Consider the following 20,000-nt stretch of genomic DNA (forward strand, 5'->3'; position numbering starts at 1 on the left):
CTCTTTTCTCTCTCTTTCTTTCTTTCTTTCTTTCTCTTCTCTCTCTTCTCTCTCTTCTCTCTCTTCTCTCTCTTCTATCTCTCTCTCTCTCTCTCTCTCTCTCTCTCTCTCTCTCTCTCTCTCTCTCTCTCTCTCTCTCTCTCTCTCTCTCTCTCTCTCTCTCTCATTCTCCATTTCCAACCCCGTCTCTACCCCTCCCCCTTCGTCCCCACTTTCTCTCTCTCTCTTCCCTCCTCTCCTCTTTCCTCTCCCCCCCTCCCCTCCCCATACACCCCCGCCCTATCAGTGTACAGAGACAATAGGCTAATTCTGACAGTATGTATGTCACACCAGGAGCAGGGGGGGGGGGGGATGGAAAAGGGTAGAGGAAGGTAGGAGAAAAGGGGAAGGGTAAAAGGGAGAGAGGGAGAGGGAGAGAGAGAGAGAGAGAGAGAGAGAGAGAGAGAGAGAGGGGGGGGGAAGAGAGGGGGGGGGAAGAGAGAGAGGGAAAGAGAGAGAGAGAGGGGGGGGGGAAAGAGAGAGAGGGAAAGAGAGAGAGAGATAGAGAGAGAGAGATAGAGAGAGAGAGATAGAGAGAGAGAGGGAGAGAGAGAAAAAAAAGAGAAAGAGAGAGAGAGGGAGAGAGAGAGAGAGAGAGAGAGAGAGAGAGAGAGAGAGAGAGAGAGAGAGAGAGAGAGAGAGAGAGAGAGAGAGAAAGAGAAAGAGAAAGAGAAAGAGAAAGAGAAAGAGGGAGAGGGAGAGAGAGAGAGGAATTGAAATAGGGAAGAGAAAGAAGATGAAGGAAGAGGGAGTAGATAGAGAGGAAGAAAGAAGAGGGGGAAGAGAGAGGAAAGTAAAACAAGGAAAAGGGAGATAAAAGGAGGACAGAAGAGGGAAAAGAAGATAGGGAGAAGATAATGAGATAAAATGGTAAAAGAGGAAGGGAGGGAAGAACAAAGCGCGGTTGCCAGCTTTACCATCGTCTCTGTCCACGTGTTATCTGATAACGCCTTGAGGTACTCCGCAAAATATTCATTAGTGGATTAAGGCAACATAAATTTCAAGATTTTTTTTCCCACGATTAGCCGATTGCGTTTATATTAAGTGCATTTTATGGTTTAGCACTTCACGTCCAGGAACCGGCTGGGTGAAGCTTTGTGACATACATGCTGACGTAGACACACTCGTGCAATGTTATGTAGATTGGGATATATTGTAACAGTTATTTGATTTACAAAAAGAACAACAAGAAGGGGTTTTACTATATTGGAAAAAGGGTTGGAAAGACCACTAAAATCACCTTAAAAGAAAAGAAAAGAAAAGAAAAAAATTATACAGCAAGGGGAATCAATTTGTAACCCTTTAAAGAGAAAATAAAACAAAAAGAAATATATAGGCGCCATTTTTTTTTTTTTTTTCGTTTCTAGGTCACGTGTTAATTATTTCATCTCTTACCTCGACGGAATCTGTTCAACAATGGAGAGATTTGAGAAGATTCGAGAAGATCCGTTCGAAGGCGGCCATCTTACAGGAAACGATGACGTCAGAGGTGTTTGCACGGTTGCCTTATCTTGTTTATCGTTTCCTGTTTTTTAAAATTTAATCTTTATATCGATTCTGTTGATATGCTTCGGTTATTTAAGATATTTTCTTATATTTTTTTCCACTAACGGTTTGAAATTTGCTTAGCTGTATGTGACGACAAATAAAAAATGCATTTTGGAAAACGGTGATTTGTAAAAGTTTATTGGTTTTCCTTCGTCATGAACTTTCTTCCGTATATATTATTATTTGAATATGTTGTTTGAATCAAGATATATATTTTTTTTCTTATATTCATGTGTTTATTGGAATTCGTCTTCCAAAAAATAGGGGAAAAAAAAGATGGTAGTGATAATGAAACTGATAAAAAATGATCTAAAAGATTTGAAAAAATAATGGTATCAATGATAATAGTTATGATGTTAATGATAGTGATGAAACGACCGTACATCTTAACAAAATAATGATAAAAATAGGAGCAGGAGCAATATGACTATAATGATAATAATAATAATAACAATAATAATAATAATAACAATAATAATAATAACAATAATGATAATAATAATAATAATAATAATAATAATAATAATAATAATAATAATAACAATGCTGATATGACCATACAAAGAAAAAAAAACAACACTCATAAGAAACTCGTTCAAAGAACCAAGAATTCAAGATTCGTCACGGCTACTTAAGTATAAGAAGTATAATTCAAATAAGTCTAATTCGGAAACCGTTCTATGAGTTCCCTCTAGGATGGCGCGCCCCTCTGGCACTGGAGCGATGTGGCGGAATGCGAGAGAGAGAGAGGGAGGGAGGGAGAGAGGGAGAGAGGGAGAGAGGGAGGGAGGGAGGGAGGGAGGGAGGGAGGGAGAGAGGGAGAGAGGGAGAGAGGGAGGGAGGGAGGGAGGGAGAGAGGGAGGGAGAGAGAGAGGGAGGGAGGGAGGGAGAGAGAGAGGGAGGGAGGGAGGGAGGGAGAGAGAGGGAGGGAGGGAGAGAGTGGGGGGAGAGAGGGAGAGAGAGGGAGGGAGGGAGAAGGAGAGGGAGAGGGAGGGAGACAGGGAGAGAGAGAGAGAGAGAGGGAGAGGGAGAGGGAGAAAGGGAGAGAGAGAGACAAAGACAGAGAAAGAAAAAAAAATCGAGTTATTTCGGCTCTAAAGACGGTATTTATGACGGTGTAACGGTAGTGTGTTTGGAGGTGGTATCGGATAGTTTTTTTATTTATTATTATTATTATTTTCCTTTCTTCCTCTTCCTTTTCTTCTTTTTCTTCTTTTATTTTTCTTCTTCTTCTTCTTCCTCTTCTTCTTTTTTCCTCTTTTTCTTTTCTTTCTTCTTCTTCTTCCTTCTTCTTCTTCTTGCATGTAAACTTGCGTACTTACATATACGCACACGAACACAAACGCACATATACAAATGATACACGCACGCACACGCACACACCAAGAGAGAGAGAGAGATAGAGAGAGAGAGAGAGAGAGAGAGAGAGAGAGAGAGAGAGAGAGAGAGAGAGAGAGAGAGAGAGAGAGAGAGAGAGGGAGGGAGGGAGGGAGGGTAGGGAGAAAGGGAGTAAGGAAGGAAGGAAGAGAGAGACCGACAGACCGACCGACCGATAGAAAGACAGATAGAGACAGAGACAGACAGACAGAGAAAGAGGGAGAAAGCAAGCCCAGAGACAGAGACACATAAAACACCAACATGTGGCTTAGTTAAAGAGAACTCCCCAAGCCACGCCCACGGATCACACCCGCGGGGACACTCACCTGCACTCCGCCCTCTCAAGCCAGGTGTGAACAACCCGCTCTGTTATCTCTGCGTCTGACGGTCTTCAGTATGTTTCCTGGCTTCGATTCCTGTCATTCTGGTGTGTTTTCGAGGCGGTTCTCTCCCTCCCTCTCTTCCTCTCTCTCTCTCTCTCTCTCTCTCTCTCTCTCTCTCTCTCTCTCTCTCTCTCTCTCTCTCTCTCTCTCTCTCTCTCTCTCTCTCTCTCCCTCTCTCCCTCTCTCCCTCTCTCCCTCCCTCCCTCCCTCCATCTCTCCCTCCCTCTCTTCCTCTCTCTCTTCCTGCCTCCCTCTCTTCCTCTCTCTCTCCCTGCCTCCCTCTCTTCCTCTCTCTCTCCCTCCCTCCCTCCCTCTCTTCCTCTCTTTCTCCCCCTCCCTCCTTCTTGTTGTTCTATTATTGTTCTTCTGTTCTTCATTTTGTTGTGTTTTCGATGCTGTTCTTTCCTTTCCTCCCTCCCTTCCTGTTGCTGTCATTTTTGTTTTTTTCTGTTCTTCGTCTTGTGTTTTTTTATGTGTTTGTCTCAAGGTTCTGTTCCTCATGTTCTTTCCTGTGTTCGTTTCTGTCGTTTCGTTTTGCTGTTCTCTTGTTCTGTGCGGTTGTTATTCGATGATAGGGATGTAGTGACTTGTATTTAATAATTTACGATAAAAGAAACAAATCTAAGTGTTCATATCCCGGTGAGAATACACTTGCAGTTCCAAGGAAGAAATGGATACATCGTCGTTACAACAAAATATTAGTAGTAATAATGATTATTATTATAATGATAATATAAACAATGATGATGATGGTTGAAATAATAATACTAATGATAATGATGGTGATAATGATAACGATAATGATAATTCTAAGACTCGTTACGTGTTCGTTTGCCTCGAGTTGAGCTTCGGTCGTCCGTCGCCAGGTGTTCGATTCGCCAGAGTTGAGCTTCGGTCGTCCGTTGCCAGGTGTTCGATTCGCCAATTAAGATGGCGGCGCAGGATAAGAGAAACCCGAGGGGAAGAACGCGACGGAAATGATTAGCCTGAATCCTGATTGGTCTTTGTGTGGGAATCTTGGGAGAAGCAGCAAGCACTAGGGGAAGGAGGGGGAGGGGGGAGGGAGGAGAGGAAGCATAAAAAAGCCCGCGTCTTTTGTCATGCTTGTCTCTTCGTTTTCGTTTATTTATTTTATTTTTCATTATTTATTATTATATTTTATGTCTATTTTGTATTCGTCCATCCTTGGTCTGTGATAGATTTGAAGGATTTACGAATATAAAGTTTAGACTCACGATGGTGCAGAATATACCATAGAAAGAAAAGGGAAATTTGAAAGGACAATGAATTTCGATCCAAGCGAATTCACTGGAGAGACAGGAGTACCCAGTCCTCCAGCATCCTCAAGGGCGCACATTCTGCCACACAAAGGAATGCTGATGCTGCTGGCATACGACAAGCACGTATCGAAGGCCCGAGAGAGAAAGGGCGAGGGAGGGCGGGGGGAGTGGGTGAGAGAGAGAGGGAGTGGGAGATAGTGAGGGAGTGGGAGATAGTGAGGGAGTGGGAGATAGTGAGGGAGTGGGAGATAGTGAGGGAGTGGGAGATAGTGAGGGAGTGGGAGATAGTGAGGGAGTGGGAGAGAGAGAGAGAGAGAGAGAGAGAGAGAGAGAGAGAGAGAGAGAGAGAGAGAGAGAGAGAGAGAGAGAGAGAGAGAGAGAGAGAGAGAGGAAGGGAGGGGACACACACATACACACACACATACACACACACACACACACACATACACACACACATACACACACACACACACACATACACACACTCACACACACACACACAATGAGAGAGCGAGAGCGAAACAGACAGACAGCAAGAGAGCGAGAGAGCGAGGGCGACGCCCACACAAAGCCAAGTCGTTACGGGCAGAGGGCGGCGGAGGGGGCGACGGGAGGTGCCTGAGCAATCACCGTCAGGCAAACCGCAAGGTCTTCGCAAGCAAGGAGGTGATAATACTTAATGGCGGAAGGGGAAAAATGGGGGAGGGAGGAGGGGGAGAGGGGAGGGGCAGGAGGGGGAGGTTTCCGGAGAGACGGGTAAAAATGTTGGGGGCAATTGTGGCGCTCGATTGTGCGAGGGAGAGGTTGTACTTAGGGGGGGGGGATGCTCTGAGACCCGCGCGTGAGAGAGGGAGGGGAATGTGCTAACAAAGATGAAGGTGGCCGGTTAAACATTGCCAGACGAGGTACGATATCGCTTGCCTTCCTCCTCCTCCTCCTTCTCCTCCTTCCTCTTCTCCATCGTTTTCTTATTCTTATCATCCCCCATCTTTTTTTGTCTTTTTTTTATTCCTTCTTTTCCTTCTCTTCCTACAATACTTCCTCATTTTTATTCCTTTTTCCCCTCCCCTTCTTCTCCTTCTTCTCCATCTCCACCTCCTGCTCTTTCTCTTGATCTCGAGGCGACCCACCGTCCCCTCCCCTATCCTACTCCCCTCCTCCACCCCCGCGGACAATGTGAAAGGTGACTGCCTTCCTCCCCTTTACTCTGACCCTTCTGGCCCCCCCAACTCCCCTTCTCCCCTCCCCTAGCCTCCCTCCACTTCCATGCCCTGCCAAACCCCCCGTCCCCTTCCATGCCCTGCCCAAACCCCCCACTTCCTACGCCAACAGATTCACGGTCCAAGATACCCCCAGCGTCTTGCCTCTCGCTTCGCCCCCTTTACTCTGGTCTCGGTTATGTAACGTGCCTCGGGACTCTCTCCCTCGCTGACGGGTTTTAGATGCTGTGGGTCTCTTTGTGGTTATGGGATAAGTGTGTTTGTCTGTTTCTCTCTTCTCTATTTTCGATTCTCTCTCTCCTGCGCGACTCTTTCCTTCTGGGTTCTGTATTCTGTCTTCCTCTAGATTTCTTTCCTTCTCTCTCTCTCTCTCTCTCTCTCTCTCTCTCTCTCTCTCTCTCTCTCTCTCTCTCTCTCTCTCTCTCTCTCTCTCTCTCTCTCTCTCTCCCTCTCTCTCTCACTCCTAGGCGTTGGATGGCAGATATGATATGACAGATGTAATTATTATGTTATAAATGTCAAATTATATGGCTTATGTAGCTAGTGATTTCGATGTCGCAGTGATAAGAATGATGTCATGCGGTAGTTGTTGTGACTACGATGTTACAGATATAATGCGATAGATGTAACTCTGGTGGGTCTGTTGAATTCGGAGGCCCGCCGCGTGACGTGCTAGCGGTGGCTGCCGTGGCTTGCATCAAGTGGCCTATAACTATGAAGACACATATGGAATCCTTGCTTTCATTTTATTACTCTTAGTCGTATTTAGGTGAGTTTAACGAGCACACACGCACGCGGCCGGATGTAGCACACGCTATGAGGGGCCGGGGCGGTCATGAAATTTTGGGGTGAGTAGCGAGGGACGTGACATGAGTGTGTTGTGGGGGGGGGGGGATGCTGGTAGTGGTGGCGAATTCATGGCGAGAAAAGGTGGTTAGTGATGAGTTTATGATAAAGGAAGGTTGGTAGTGATGAGGTCATGAGAGGGAGAGGCTGGTATCACAGGAAGAGATGGTGGGACTGACGAGGTCGTGATAAGGAGGTTATGATAAAGTGTTAAAGAGAGGTGATTGTGATGACAGTTTCTTGATAATGAGATAATGTCGAGATAATGTCTTGATAGCGTTGATATCAGCTGTATGTTTATGTGTGCGTGTGTTTGGTGGGGCGGGGTGGGGGGGTATGCACGAATAGATATTCGTAAATGGGGAAGAGGGAGGAGTAAAAGGAAAAGCAGAAGAAGAAGACTTAGAAGAGGAGGAGAAGGAGACAGAGGAGAAAATGGAGAAGGAGAAGAAGAAGAAGAAGAAAAAGAAAACCAAAGAGGAATAGGAGCAGGAGCAGAAGAAGGAAGGGAAGGGGGGGGGGAGGGAGGTCAACAATGGGTTCAAACGTGTTAACAATGAGAGGAAGTATGATTCTCAGACTCTGAGGTTCCGGAATATGTCTCTCTTTTCTTTCCTCTCTCTCTCTTTTTACTCTGTGATTTAGGAATTAGCGCGGAAAGATTTATCATATATTGTATAAAGTTGAAGGCTTTCTCTCCGTTTTCTCCCATTTGCTTTCTTTTCTTTTCTTTTCTTTTATCTCTTTCTTTCGCTATTCCGTTATGGCGTTCTTTGATATTGTGAATATGGTCATGATATGTTTCTTCCTATTTTTTTTTTTTTTTTTTCTTAAGGTGTTACAGTTAAACATTTTTTTAACGGTTATTTTAACGGTAATATTTTTAAAATGTTCATTTTTATCTTGAGGGAAACTGGTCTTCTTTATCGCATAGGAAATAAGTTTTGTTATATTTGTTGGTTGTATATTGAGCTCATTATGTTGGGAAGGGGGAAAGGTATGTGAACAAAGGTGTATATACGAACATACGCATTGTGTTTCTAATTTGTTCATTTGCATTTGTTAACCCCTTTTTTTTCCTCGTCTTCTGATTCTTTTTATTTTTTTCTACTTTTTATTTTTTATTTCTTCATCTTCTTCACCTCATTTTCTTAGTCCTCCTATTTTAAATTCCTTTTAACTGAAATTCTATCGCTTCTACAGTTTCGACGAGCGTGCACTAGCCATGCCTCTTGCTCTCCTGAGTGACGCGCATTTCCATCCGTGCAATGCCTAATGGGGCGCGCATGAATAGTATTTAATTTTAAGTTTCCCATGGCGTGCTTTCGCGACGATTTGCAATTCTGTAATGACTGTTTCGATGGAGTGGAATAAAATGCTCGTTGCACACGTGTTGCAATTTTTAAAAGTGGAAATGAGTAATTGGAATGATTTGTCTGTGTGTGTCAGGCGTGAGAGAGAGAGGGCGGGAGGGGATGAGAGAGAACAGAAGAAAATAGAAGATATGGGAAGGGGAGTGAAGAGAAGAGAAGGCAAGAAAAGAGAGAGGGTGAAATAAACAAAGAGAATATGCTAATGCTGATTATAAGAGAAAGAGAGAAGGGGGGGCAGAGAGGGAACGACGAAAAAACAGAGAATCCAGTAAATTTGATGAAAAAGAAACGAATATATAATCGAAAAGAAAATTCGATCAATATTAACACCAATTCCCACCCAGTTTTCCTCGCGGCACCTTATCCGACCGCGGTCTCCCCCCCCCCCCTTCCGCCCTCCCCCTTTCTCCCTCTCTCCCCTCCCCCCTCGAGCGCCCTTGCGGCTTAAGCGACTCTTGTTTATGAACGGAGACAGAAATTGAGGTCATTAGGCTTAGCGCGGGTGACACGTGCAAGATGTTGTGGAAACTGAGGCAGCGACCGCAGGCATTCGGCGGCCGCGGAATATTTGCATGTTTGCCGCACTTTCCCGGCCGAGGCGCTGCGGGGGAGACCGTGCGGGCGGTTTCGGTGCGGGTGGTGGGCGTGATACGTGTGTTAGGGCGCATGGCGATGTGTGGGATGAATTTATGTGTTTGTATAGTTAGAGAGATGGAGAGAGAGAGAGAGAGAGAGAGACGGATGTCTGTTATAGATACATAGTTATTTAGAATCATAGGTAGTACATATTCATATTTGATTCCATATTTTGGGTTGTGGACTCAAGTCCAACCACGCATCAAATTCCCAACTTTCCAAAAACGCCTTTTCAAGTCCCAGCTGCTAGAAAAAAGTTTCGGAACGGATCCCCGCCTCCACGAGGAAGTTGATCACGTCCTACCAGGTAGCAATTAAGTAATATCGAATGACCATCCTGCCGACTCCGAGCGCCCGGGGGATGTGCGTGACGGCGCTTCGGGAGGCGGACGAATCCTCGGCTGGTGGACGAGTTGGGGGCTGGTGGATGAAGTTTTGTTTGGTGGACGAATTAATGGTTGGCGGACGAAATTTTTTGTTGAACGAAATTTTTGGTCGGTGGGCGAAATTTTGGCTGGCGGACGATTTTTTTGGTTGATGGACGAACCACGAGCGAAGCAGCGGAATCCTCAGTCGTCGTCGTCGGCGGCGGCGGCGGCGAGGCAGTCACGGCGGACGATTAGTTGCTCCAGCTATTTCCGGCGCCGTCGTAAAGTGCGAAGGAATGGCTTGGATTTCGTTGTTTTCGGGGAAGAAAAAGACGAGACTTTTGATTTTTGTTCAAGTTTATTGAAAGAAACGGTTACATCTCAAAAATATGTGAGGAGAGAGAGGATGACTGAGAGACAGGCAAAGGCAGACAGACAGACAGGGAGAGAATGAAGAAATGGATTCGGGTTCGTGAAAAAAAGATAATAAGATAAAAACAGCTATTGAGACAGTTCCTTTGAAGCCTTTAATAAGTTGAGTTTACAGCGATATATTATTCAATTTTAGGAGAAAAAAAGAGGGTAAGGTTAACAAATATGCGTGGTGTTCGTTTTTTTCAATATGTGTCGTGTGCCTTATTTTCCAGTATGTGTGGTGTGCGTTTTTTCCAGTATGCTTCGTGTGCGTTTTTTCATGTATGCGTTGTGTGCGTTTTTCCGGTATGCTTCGTGTGCGTTTTTTTCCAATATGCGTCGTGTGCGTTGCGCAGGACCACTTACGTCTACGTCACGGCGACGCGGCAGATAACACACACACACGAACACAACCACACAATAGCGTGAGCTCGGGGATTTGTACATAATTTGTGACCTGTTGTATTGTTGTATTCGTCCCGCGCCCTTGAACCACCACGGCGGGGACATGTGATAGTGTGGGGCCGGGGGTGGTGGGGGGGGTAGGTGGGGGTTATGGTGAATGGTGGGTCGATGATGAGTTGGTCTGTGGTAGTTGGTATGAATTGGTACCAGTTGGTGTGAAATTTGGTACGAGTTGGTATGAGTGATGAAAGGGTGATGGTGTGTAAGGAGGTGGGGGGGGGTACGGGTGGGCTATGGTATCCAGCTTTATGGTAGTTGGGAGGAGTTGGTATCAGTGAGGAAAGCGGACAATAATAAAAAAGCGAAGGTAAAAAGAAATTATTTTAAAGTGTTTTCTTGAAGTTAGAAATAAGACAACGCATGAGAAATCAGGAATAAATGGTCTCGCTGGAAATAGACTTTCATTGGTAAGGGAATAAAAACTGAAAAGAAAACACATAGAAGACACATAAAAGACACACAGACGACACAAAGAAAACACAGACAACACATAGAAGACACAGAAGACACAGAGACAACACATAAAAGAGGCACACAACATAGAAGACACATAGAATCACGGACGGCGCATGGGAAACGCATGGCGGACGGCGTGGTGGGCGAGGCGACAGGAAGGGGCCAGCAGGTGCGGCGGACGTGTTGAATGTGTCGCCGCCGACGGGTAATGGCTGCGAACTCTTGGGACAAATGGGCTTCGGGATTTCGGGATTTAAAAAGACGGGGGTCGGGACGATTGGGAGTTTCTGGTGGTTGTTAGTCTTGTGCGTTGTATTTACCATTGGTTTTTGTTGTTTTTGTTTTTGTTCTTTATTGTTTTTTGTGTTTTTTTTGTTTTTAGTTGTTTTGTTGTACTTATTATCATATTATCATTATTGTTTGTTTCTTAGATTTCACATTCAATTATTTTTTTTATAATAATATAATAAGCAACGGAACATCAGTGTTTATGAAGCAGAAACGAAACAACTAAAGAGAGAGAGAATATGGCATTTGCTGGGGGCGATTAGGGTGAAATTTAGGGTGTTAAGGGTGCGTAGGAGGAAGAGGAGAGGAGGAGGGTGGGCGAGGGTGAGACGGGCATCGTGCGGGCGTGAGGAGGTGGCAGCAGAGGAGAAACAACGCCGACGCCAGGCCAAAAGGAACTCTGTCTACTACTGCGTTAAGGAGCAAAGTCGGTTTCAAGAATGGTGTTTGCGGGGAGGGAAAGGGAGAGAGAGAGGGGGGGGGGTCGGTTTCGTGCTGTGGCGAAGGACGGGCGTTGTTTGTCGTCAGGAGGTTGTAGAGTTGTGGTTGTTTTGTGGGGATGTCGACTTCGATGTTGATGGAAGGAGGGAGAGGGAGACGGGTGGGGGGGGGGGAGTGAGTGGGAGAAAGAGAGAACAAAAATGGGAGAGTGAAAGTCAGAGAGAGAGAGAGAGAGAGAGAGAGAGAGAGAGAGAGAGAGAGAGAGAGAGAGAGAGAGAGAGAGAGAGAGAGAGAGAGAGAGAGATAAAGAGGGTTGGAGTATTAGAGAGGCAGACGGACAGCTACAGAGATAGAGATAGCTTCATTACAAAAGGCATTAATATACCAACTCACCTAGGCCTATTCCGTATTCTTCACCCGTGGCCAGACAGTGTATAAAAGTCACTTGAACTTGAGAAGCAGCATCGTCATTCTAATCTTAAGCCTATCGGTTTTTTTTCCCCCTTACGCGCCTCGATTACCGGGAATCAAAATAAAAAAAAGGAAAGAAAAGAAAAAAAAAAAAAGAGAGAAAAAAATCCCCGTTTTACCTGGCTGCCTTCCACCTGAGCTTCTTATCAGACATGCGTAGTTAAGTTTAATCACATGTCCCACAAACTCATCATGACGAAAAGAACAGTATCGTGTCCTTGAAGTGATGTCGAGGAACTATGATTATTCTAGCGTTTTTTTTTTTTTTTTTTTTTTTCTTTTTTCAGAAATCCTGTTAATTCATATACATCGATGTCCTTTCCTTTATTTTTTTTTATTTATTTAAGACAGGGCGTTAAGCCTACGTGCCAACTACCTCTAAATGTGATTATTCTAGTGGTTTGTAATACCTTGGGAACATTCATACATCGATACATTTTCCTTTATTTTTTAATTATTTTTTCCATTTATAACAGGTGATTAAGCCTTCCTGCCAACCATCGCTAAATGTGATTATTCTAGTGTATTTAAATTACTTGCTGATATTCATACATCAATATCCTTTCCTATATATTTTTTTTTCATTATTTTTCCTTTTACAACAGGTGATTAAACCTTCCTTACCTACCTACCTACCTACCTACCTACCTACCTGCCTACCTGCCTACCTACAACCACCACCGGGGTCTCGCTACTCGCCCGGGCGTTAAATGAGACGTCTCGGTTTAGCCAGCGCGATTTCTTGCCGCTTATGGCCTTCGGAGATGGATACCCGAAGGAGAGGGGGGAGGGGAAGGGGGGGGTATCATCTCCGGGTCTGAAGAAGGAAATTCGGTTGGGAGAAGGGTGGGATGGGGGGTGGGGTGGGGGGGTTGAGTAAGTTCGGATAGTGTGTGTTCGAATTCTGGAAGTTCGAATCGTGTGTTCATATTCTGGAAGTACGAGTCGTGTGAGTTCGAATCTTGTAAGTTCGAATCATGTGAGTTCGAATCGTGGAAGGTCGAATCGTGGGAGTTCGAATCCTGTAAGTTCGAATCCTGCGAGTTCGAGACCGATTTCGAGCCTTTTATCGTTCTGACTTTTGTTGTAACGTCGCTTTTCCGTCAGATTTCGTTTTTTTTTTTTTTCTAAAATTTGATGGCTTAAATAAATACAATTGAAAGGAACCGGAAAATGGGGGGGGGGGGGGGGGGAATAAGAATGGTTCTAATAGACAGTTGAAAAAAACTAATAATGATTGTGCCTGCTCTGTAGAGTTGAGCTTTGTGCCTTTTCCGCGGCTTCCGTTATGTGGGCGTCTTCATTCCCACATATGTCCGCGGCCTTCACAAAGACATGATCTTTTTTTTTCTGTTTTTTTCTGTTTTTTTTCCAGAGCATTCCGTCTTTTTAAAAATCGTTGGTTCTTTTTCCGAAGTTCCCGGGGGATGTTTACGATGCTCCGAGGTTGATGGAAGTTCATGTTATCTCCGTCTATCTCTTTATATTTTTTCCTCCTTCTCCCTTCCTTTGAATTGTTTTTCTTTTTCACGCTCTTCGTTCTTGTCTCTTCCCCTTTCCTCCTTCCGAGGTTGATTTATTCTACCCTTTCCCTCTCTCCTTCGCCCTTTACCTACTCTGTCCTACTTGACTCACTCTTCCCTTTCTCTCCACCCTTCCCCTTTCCCTCCTCTATCCTTCCAGCTTGATCCACTACTCCCTCTCTTCCTCTCCCCTTCCCCTTCTTCCTCCTCCCCATCCCCATCCCCACCTCCCTCCCTCCCTCCCTCCCTCCCTCCCTCCCTCCCTCCCTCCCTCCCTCCTTCTCCCCTTCCCCCTCCGTTATCCTCCCTCCCTCCCTACCTCTCCCCTCCCTCTCCCTTTCCCCTCCCTTCCCCACTCTTCTTCCCGCCCTCTCTCCCTCCCTCTCCTCTACTTAGCGACACACACGCACTCTTATTTGTCGGTGTCGCCCGTTATATCAACATTCTCGCCGAGGACCTGGTGCGGTCAGACCCGTACTCGTCCTACGTTGGTCGTCCGAGTATGGAGTTCGATCACGTCCGGTTAATGGTCTCCGGTTAGTGGCCGTGACTCGATTCGGAAGTTTCGGATACGGAAGGAAAGAGACTGCGAAGGTCAAGAACGTAGAGGAAGAGGAGGAGGAGGAGGAGGAGATTAGGAGAGTCTCGGACACGTGGGGAGAAGAATGGAGGTTGTGGTAGGCGGAACTTTTAGTTTTTTTTACGAGATTGCTTGCTTGCTTGTTTGTCAGGGTATTGTTGCGTGTAGGAAGTTGAATAAGATGGATGAAAATTGTAAAAGGCGAAGTTTTCGACTCTTTTTTTTTTGCATACTTGTTTGTTTGTCTGGATATTGTTGCATAGCGGAAGAGTAATTTCGAGTTACGGAGCAGGAATTTGCAAATATATCTTGTGCAACTATCCCATTTTTGATTTCCAAGGTTTGACTAGTGATTGCGAAGGAATTAGTTGTTTATGACGTTGAGAATTGCACAACGGTTCGGCCTTTCCGGTTATTACCCTTGCCTAAATAGAACCGAGAATTAGGGATACACAGTCACGGTAATTTAGCCTGAAAGGTATTTTGATGGTTCCACTTCACAGTCTGGAGGAACTCGGGCTTCGGTTTGTGAACAATAGGAGTCTTTTGTCCCTTCGGCTTGATGTTCATTCGCGTTTCCATGGTACAGCAAAGAAATGTCGGAGAAAAGGGAATTGTGCAAATCATTGCCAACTGTCGCTTCTCTCGGAATAAAATGACCAAACTGGATGTAATTACTAGCCTGTTGAAGTGAGAAACGACAAAAAAAAAACTTTTCCTCCTCTTCCTCTTCTCTCTTCCTTTTCTTCTTCCTCTTCCTCTTAATCCTCCTCCTCCCTCCTCCTCCTCCTCCTCCTCCTCCTCCTCTTCCTCCTCCTCTTCCTGCTCCTCGTCCTGCTCCTCTTCCTCCTCTTCTTCCCTCTCCTCCTCTTCTCTCTTCCTCCTCCTCCTCCTCCTCCTCCTTCTCTTCCTCCTTCTCTCTCTTCCTCCTCTTCTTCCCTTTCCTCTCTTCCTCCTCCTCCGACCTCCTCCTTCTCCCGTCCCCCTCCTCCCCCTCCTTCCTTGACAAACACATTTCCTTTTTCCGCGAGAGTATTTCCGTCACGTCTTCCTCTCCCTTTTAATTGACATCTCGCTCTCCATCATTTCTTCCCTTCACGGATCGGGGCGCTAAGGAACAGCAGGTGTTTTGGGGGAGGAGGGAGGGGGAGGGAGAGGGGAGGAGGGGGGGAACGGGAAGGAGGGAGGGCGGAGTGGGGGAGGGAAGGGAAGGAGGGAGGGGGAAGGGGAAGGAGGGAGGTGGGAGGGCGGAGCGGGGGGGAGGAGGAGGGGGGGAAGGGAAGGAAGGAGGGAGGAAGAGGGGGAAGGGCGGAGTGATGGGGGAGGAGGGGTATTAACGGTGTGTTCGGTTGGTCGATCACTCACTTGGGGTTCCCTGGGCCTTTCACTTGCGATGGAGGAGGAGCTGGAGGGCGAGGAAGAGGAAGAGGAGCAGAGGGAAGAGATGAGGGAGGGGGAGGTGGTGAAGGGGAAGAGGAGGAGGGGATTGAAGAAGTGGGTAATGGGGAGGAGGAAGGGAAGAGATAGAGGAAAGAAGGAGATGGAACAAGGAGGAGGGGGTGGAAGAGAAGGTGGAAGGAAGAGGAGGAAGAAGAAGGAAAGAGGAGAGGGCAAGAACCGGGTGAAAAAAGGGAAAAAAAGGAATAACAGCAGTGAGGTGTTGGAGGAAGAGGGACAGAAGAAAATAATAAAATAGAAGAAGCAGAAGGAGGCGCCAGATTTACGTGTGCCGAGGGGTATGAGCTCCATGGGCCTGGGTGGATGGCAGATATGCTGGGGGGGGGGGGGGGGTTAGTCGGGGGAGAGGGTTCCTGCTCACCCCCCCCCCCCTACCTTTACACCTGCGACAGAGCGGAGGAAGAAAGTAGATTTCGTTTCGTTATACATTAAATTTAGTCTAATTTTATTAGTACCACCGCTACTGTGGCTATTATTAGTAATGATAATAATAAGAGTAATGATAATGACAGTGGTGATGATGACTGTAATTATAATAATGATAGTGCTAGTAATAATGATACCACCACCACCACTTCTACTGTTATTACTATTATTATCACTGTCCTCGCCACCATCATCATCGTCACCATCATCACTATCTGCATTATTCCTATCTTTGGGTATTTGTTATCTCAGCGGTGGGTATTCTAAACGGTCTTCGGGGGGCAAGTGAACGCTTTAAAATGCGTTCAACAAACACTTGCGTTTTGAAATGAAAGCTTAATGAGCTCTTCCGTTCGCTAAAAATGTTCGTGTTATTGATCTTTTCGATGTTGGCCGGGCCATTTATGGTGTGCTGTGTAACTGAAGAGTGTTTGGATAAAATGGACGTGTTTTTTATGGAGAGAGAAGGAGGGAGAAGAGAGAGAGAGAAAGAGAGAGAGAGAGAAAGAGAGAGAGAGAGAGAGAGAGAGAGAGAGAGAGAGAGAGAGAGAGAGAGAGAGAGAGAGAGAGAGAGAGAGAGAGAGAGGGAGGGAGAGAAGGGAGAGAAAGGAGGAAGGGAGAGAAAGGAGGAAGGGAGAGAGAGGGAGAAGGGAGGAAGGGAGAAAAAAGAGAGAGAGGGTGGGAGAAGGGAAAGAAACAGACAGAGACAGATTAGTACTGACCAAACCAGCAAAGCTCTTCATCCAGCCAATAATTTTCACCGAGGCCGCCTAGATTGAGTCACCCGCGAAGTGGACAACTTTCACCCGTTTTGCCCCGCCCGTCCACTAAACCATGAGTTAGTTATTTTTCCGTTCATGAAGTCAAACGAGCTGAGAACCCATCTCATGAACATTCATTTGAGTGAAAGAGAGTGAGGGCGAGAGAGAAAAACAGGAGTTGAGACTGGTAACTGGGCTACATAGCTGGCGAGGTCGGAGGAGAAGGCTGTCTGGGTGTTGGTCAGCGGGCGGGTATCGAAGGGGGCGGTTCCTTTGTCGTTCCTCAGGAGTCAAGGGTTTTTCCTCTTTTCCTCCCTCGCTCTCCAACGTCCAGAGGCCCTCGTCTGCCTTATTTCTCGTCCTCCTTTTTAGCGGTGATTTTTTTTCTCTGTTCCGAGATACCTTCATTTCACTTTACTCCTTTTTTTTTCCTTCTCTTTCTCTCCTACTTCTTTCTCTTTTTCCCTTATCCTTAACGCCCCCCTACCTCCCTCTTCTTCTTCTCATTGACGCCTCCACATCCCCCCCTCACCCTTCTCCTAGACGCCCCTCCCTCCCCTCTCTCCTCCTCCCTCACCCCTCTCCTCATTTGCCTTAACACCCTTGCCTCCTGACGCCACCCCCACCCTCCTTGACCTGCCTCCCCCTCCCCCTCCATGGGGAAAATGATAATGATAATAATGATTATAGCAGTAATGATAACAACAACAACAACAACAGCAACAACAATAATAATGATAATAATAGTAATGGTAGTGATGGTAATAAAGATAATAAATTCACAAACAAAACGGGAACACGACAAAAACTGCGCGAAGAATTCATAAAGGAATGTAGAATTCGTTCAAATGATCGGCCATTTTCGAAATTTTCGTTGTGGGAAAAAATACATTTATATACATTCTCGCCATAATTTCACAGTAGCTCCGTTGCGAGATATTTGATGCAATAGAGAGAAAAAAGTAGTAATGATGATGAAGGTAAGACAGAATTTCACGAAACTGAAAAAAGAAAATTTGAAGAAAAAAAATAGTAATGGTGAAAGAAAGACAGAATTTTACGAAACTGAAAAAGAAATGAAATGCAAAAAATAGTAATAATTATAAAAGTAAGGCAGAATTCCACAAAACTGGAAAGTAAAAGAAAAAAAAAACGAGAAGAATTAAAACAGTTTTAGAAACTCAGCAAAGTGTAAATGTTTAACCTCTGACGTATATACAAAGCCTCTTCAGAATGTATTTTTTACAGCTTCATTGTTTGTAATTCATGTTTTATCTTTTAGATTTTTACGTTTTCCTTTTCTTTTTCTTCTTGATTTTTTAAATTTTATTTTATGATTTTTCTCTTTTGATTTTTTTCCTTTCGTGTCATTTCCTTTTATTTTTTTCTTTTATTTCATTTTCTTGTTTTTTTATGTTTTTTTTATTGTATCGGTAATATACATTTTTATTTTCGATTTTTAAATTCGTTATCATTTATTTGTTCTGGAAAGCGTCCTTTTCGCCAGTACTTCAGCGCATGACTTGCCTTCAGGTTTGTGATAAGAATTCTTATTGGTGTCGAGTCTGAGAGAAAAATATAGATAATTGGACCTGTTTCTTTTAATGAAAATGGTGTAAAGGACGTTCAGAGGAAAAAAAATCATTATTTTTTTTGTTTTTTTATTGATAAAGATAGTTTGTGCAGCATTCATCGTTTGTTTGTATTTGGAGTATGGGGTAAGATGTTAAATGGATAATTTTATATTCTTTCTCTTCTTCTATGTTTATTCTTCCCTTCCTACTCCCCTTCTTTGTTCTTATACTATCCCTTCATTAAATTTATCCTCTTGCCTTTTCTTGTGGAGAACGAAAGATCTTGAAAAAAGTGAAAAAATATGTTCCGAAAGATTTTAGAAAAACAGATGATGGACGAAAGAAAAAAAATAAAAGATTCTTCTTTGTGATAAAAAGACATAAAGATGATAGAGAAACAAATAGAATAGGGAAGAAATAAGAAAAATTAAAGCTACGAAACAAAAAGAAAGAGATATCTCAGAAAACAAAAGAAAAACGAGAGAGAGAGAGAGAGAGAGAGAGAGAGAGAGAGAGAGAGAGAGAGAGAGAGAGAGAGAGAGAGAGAGAGAGAGAGAGAGAGAGAGAAAGAGGAGTATATTTGAGTGCAGCAAATGACGCGTTTACACACACTCCCCTCCCCCCACCCCCAGCCGATCACGCGTGGCGGGTAAGGAGGAAATTAGACTTTTCCAGGTCTTTGGGGAAGAGGAAGTGTGTGTGTGTGAGTGTGTGTGTGTGTGTGTGTGTGTGTGTGTGTTTGTGTGTGTGTGTGTGTCTTTGTGTGTGTGTGTGTGTGTGTTTTCAAGAGGGTGAGGGGGGTGGTGGAGTAGGGAGGTTCTGTGTGCACTTGTGTACTGTGTTTTAAGGAAGTGCTGTTGTGGCTTTGTGTGTGCGTGTTTGTGTTTGTGTGTGTGTCTGAGTCTGAGTCTGTGTCTCTGCCCTTGTGTGTCTGTTTTTGCCCCTGTGTACCTATATCCTTACCCCTCTCTGTGTAAATATACACATGTCTGTGCGTACAGTCTACCTCTCTGCCTATCTGTCTGTATCCCGGAAGTAAAGCTGCGGCTGTGGGCGTGTGATGTGATTCCACCCTCGCACACACACGCCCCTCCGCCCACACTCTGCGGTCTCGTGTTCACTCCACGCCCGAACACGCCCATGTGGCACTGCAAATGCGGTCGATAATTTTTGGGTTAAATTTTGATCATCTTGACATTTGGATTTGAACACAAAATTAGGTTTTATCGGATTAATTAGTTTTTAAAAAAAGGTTCAAAAAGGCTAACTTATTTTGTTTTTTTATCAAATGGATTTTTTTTTTTACGTAGCCTAATGTAATATTAATAAAACTATGAATATTGATACAAATACATACAAATATATGTTAATTATTTGGATCGCATGACTCGATACAGAAAAAAAATCGATACCTTAACAAAGGTTGATCTTTACAAAGGGGGGGGGGGGTAGAGGGGTTGGGGGTTAGGTAAGGGTAAAGGGTAAAGGGGAAGGGGGGAAGGTAGAGGATAGGGTAAGTTAAAGGTCGGGAGGCGATAGGTAAAAATGTGAAGGAAAGGAGGGAGATAGGAAAGGATTCGAGGTAGGGAGTAAGGTAAAGTATTAGGGATTCGGGTAGAGGGTGAAGGTTAGGAAGTAGCAAGGGAAGGTAAGGATTGGAAAGTAACACAGGGAGGTAAAGGTAAGGGAGCATCGAAGGAAGGTAAAAGGTAAGGATTAGGGATTAGGGAAGAGGGTCAGGGTCAGGGGGGGGGAGTAGGGGAGGGAGGTAAGGATTAGGGGAAGGCCGAAGACATGATGCAGCAGATAACACTCTCAGAACGAAGGTTAGGCAGAGGTTAGCCACGTCGGCCAATCGCCATCACACACCAATAAAAAAACAAACGCAGGCATAATCTTAAAATGATAATAATAATAATCGAAGATCTAACTAAAGAGAATAGTTCTTATATTTCCTATTTTCCATTCGTAATCGAGAAGAGGGGGAAAGAGATACTTGTTTACGCTCAGCCTTACGTTTGGCGATGAGGTAAGACGTAAAGTTTTAACGTCTTGGCACGGGATACTCCGAAC

At 44.8% G+C, this 20,000-nt stretch overlaps 1 protein-coding gene and 1 long non-coding RNA gene across 7 annotated transcripts in view; both read left to right on the top strand.

Annotated features, from left to right (window-relative positions):
* The window catches only part of LOC125041578 (titin-like), a 284,691-nt gene that overhangs the window by 182,569 nt on the left and 82,122 nt on the right, over positions 1 to 20,000 (top strand). The window lies entirely within an intron of this gene.
* Positions 1 to 20,000, top strand: part of LOC125041579 — an 89,312-nt gene that overhangs the window by 52,580 nt on the left and 16,732 nt on the right. The gene's annotated exons all lie outside the window — the stretch shown is intronic.

This window comes from Penaeus chinensis, chromosome 30 (assembly GCF_019202785.1).
Source record: "Penaeus chinensis breed Huanghai No. 1 chromosome 30, ASM1920278v2, whole genome shotgun sequence".
Lineage (NCBI taxonomy): Eukaryota > Metazoa > Arthropoda > Malacostraca > Decapoda > Penaeidae > Penaeus > Penaeus chinensis.